Source organism: Pygoscelis adeliae, unplaced genomic scaffold, assembly GCF_000699105.1.
Source record: "Pygoscelis adeliae isolate BGI_AS28 unplaced genomic scaffold, ASM69910v1 Scaffold245, whole genome shotgun sequence".
Classification (NCBI taxonomy): Eukaryota; Metazoa; Chordata; class Aves; order Sphenisciformes; family Spheniscidae; genus Pygoscelis; species Pygoscelis adeliae.
Window position 1 is genome coordinate 302,081 of NW_008824766.1, and position 2,927 is coordinate 305,007.

General features: G+C 50.2%; 1 long non-coding RNA gene across 2 annotated transcripts in view; it reads right to left on the bottom strand.

The window, feature by feature from the left end:
* Window positions 1-2,545: 2,545 nt before the first annotated feature.
* Window positions 2,546-2,927, bottom strand: part of LOC103916566 — a 4,012-nt gene continuing 3,630 nt past the window's right edge. For both annotated transcript variants that reach the window (XR_663588.1, XR_663589.1), the window contains exon 4: window positions 2,546-2,614. This is a non-coding gene — a long non-coding RNA (uncharacterized LOC103916566). The remainder of the gene's footprint in view (window positions 2,615-2,927) is intronic.

A 2,927-nucleotide genomic window follows, 5' to 3' on the forward strand; every position in this document is an offset into this window, starting at 1 on the left:
GGGGGCAGTAAGGCCACCGCTCCCCCAAAATCTTCCCCCCCCGGAGGCCTCACGCCAGCTGTGCGTGCAGGGTCCCCATGTTTCGGTGACACGCGGAGCCTGCTCACCGGCTCCTCAGCTGCAGAAACTTATTTGAATAATTTGCCTCACAAATCTGCAAACACCGGCTTGAATCGCACGTCGTCAGAGCCCATCGCGATCCACAAGCCCTGCACAGGGCAGCCGTGGCGGGGACACGGGCACGGCGCCTGGCACTGCACAACAAGGCACCGCCCAGCCGTACAGTGACAGTCGGTGACACTCGGCAGCGCCGTTTGCTGCTCCCGTGTTGTCACATCCCATCAGGGACATCAGAGCACCTGCTAATCAAATCTAGCGCCGGCCTCCAGCCCTGCCACGAGCACCCCATCGCCCAGGCAGGCAAGAGGCAGGGCTGGATATGGCCCGTGAATCGAGGCAGTAAATCTGATAAGCTATCAGCTAGCACCACGATTAGTTGGATAATTAAGGACAAGGAGCCAGATTTTGAGCTTATTTCCCACCGGTGTAAATACAGAGTAAGCGACCTGGCGGCTCCCAGGGATCAGGAGAAGCTGTGACCCTCGCAGCCAACACATTGAACGCACGACAGTTCCTCTTCTTTTACAAAAAAAAAAAAAAAAAATCACCCCCCAGCATCTCCACGCTAACTGCCGGGATTGCAGGGCGAGAGGAGGAAACGAGACCATCTGGCATGGCTTCAAGCACGGGGCCGGGTCAGTGGGGGAAAGGGGACTCGCCAGAGCCAGGGCGAGGGTTTGGAAGGCACAGATACAAGGAGGGTTCCTGCAAACGGGTCTCTGCACACCTGGCAGAGCAAGCCGAGCTATTCTGAGCTCCAACGCCCTAGAGGAGGGAGGAAAAGTAAGTTGGAGGAAGGTTAGGAGCAGCGAAGCAGCAGAGGTCTAGGCTATTACAGCATTTTTGGTTTGGTTAAAGCGGACAGACAAACCCCAGCCTGCCTCTCGGGGTCCCACCGCCAAACCTCTGCTAACTTGGCACCCCAGAAACCGCTGGGCAGCCGGTGCAGGCAGGAGCATCCCTCAGGGACCAGTTCCGGCCGAATTCAATCTCTGCTGAGCGCTGCCTCCTCCAGCACACCCGTCCCACCCCGCTGCCGGCAATGCTGTAAACAGGCCCCGTGCCGCCTCCCGCGGCCCAGAGGAAGGGGAGGCATTTGCCTGACCTCAGCACCCACCATCCCACAGCCGGAGGGTCACCCACCCGCAGCAGGCATTGCAAGGAAGGGTTTTTGGGATGGGTTTCTCATCCCCACCGCGCCAGCCAAACGCAGTCCCCAAGCTTGATCGTACAGGGACACAGCAGGATTGCCGAGCAGCCCGTACCCACACGCGCCAGCTCACTTTCATTTAGCCTGTACCTCTCCGATGGGTTTCCCAGTCCAACCTGCCCCTACCGCTCCCCAAGAGCAGCAGGTAAAAAAAAAAAAAAAAAAAAAAAAAAACTTGACAGTATCATTTATTGAAGCCAAAAGCTGTCCATTAAGTCCAATTATGACACTTAGTACAAATACTAAAACATGTCTAAAAGTAAGATAAAATGCTTCTGACAACATGTTTTGTAAGTCAGCATTCTTAGGCTCTCTGACACAGCTGCTGCTCTCTCCCAGACACCAGAAGAAATAAAAACCACACAAGCATGTAAGCAGACCGTGCTACCTGTCACAAAAGGCACAGTAAGGTACAATCTGTAGAACAAATGTAATGTACTTGCGTTAAGAATACTTATTTCTTTCACAGGCATTAGAGTTATATTAGAATTTACTCAGTCAAGTCAATTATGACCAAGAAGGATTTGTAATTGCATTGAATTATTCAGACTTAAACGAAGAAGCATTGGGAAAAAAAAAGTAAATGAAGACTGAAACATAACCAGAGACAATTAAATTATATGATGCGAAGGCAACATCTGTGTTCAGAATTAAGCCATACTTTAGTTACTTTGCAGAAAAACAGTTAACATTTTATTAAATTACATTGCATCAGATCTCAAAGATGAATGCTGTGGAAAGACGTGAGGATGAGCAGCATTTGCACTTTCCTCTGAAAATAATTAACCTCAAGAATTATCTCCCAATCCATTGCTAATGGACTACAAACAGTCACTCCATAACATGAACAATAAAGTTAAGAACTAGAATACCCAAAGAAAATGTAAATGAAAGAAAAAGAACAGATTTTCAAACCGCATATCACTACATTTGTACGTGTCAAAGCAGAAATAATAGTAAACGTTATAAGAACAAACAAAATCTACTAAGAGTTAAGAACTAGTCTATGCTTAAGGTTTTGACATTTGTTTTAGAAACTGAGACAATGTACAAAAAGAAGTTTAAACAAGCCCCAAATCTCCTTACTGTATTTAACTCATTATATGACTCATAAGGCACGACATGAATATGAAAATAAATACAATGTTAACATGAAAAGCATATGGTCAAGTATACTGACGCAGCATAACGAGTGGGTGTGTGTAGCTGGTGCTGAACAGTAAAATAATTTGCTGCCTAGTCATCTTCATCGGTTTTCTGCTTCTTGGGATCGACGTCGTCGTCCTGGGGGGAAAGCAAAGCCGTCAGGAGAGGGGACGGGGAGCAGGGCTGCCGGGGGGGCTGGCGAGAGCCACACCAAGGCGGGCAGCGAGGCAGGAGAGGATTTCAGGTCCCTCTCCCACCTCAGGGACAAGGACAGAGCAACACAAGCGTTTCCCCCCTCCTGCAAAATCCTCTCCCGCAGCCAGCTCGGGGAGCCCCTGAGCACCCCCGCCCTGGCCCGCCATGAGCACCCTGGGGCTCCCCAATCCAGGGCCAGAGGCTCCGCGCAGGCAGAGCGGACACCCCCCTAACCAGGCCAGGGTCTAAACAACAC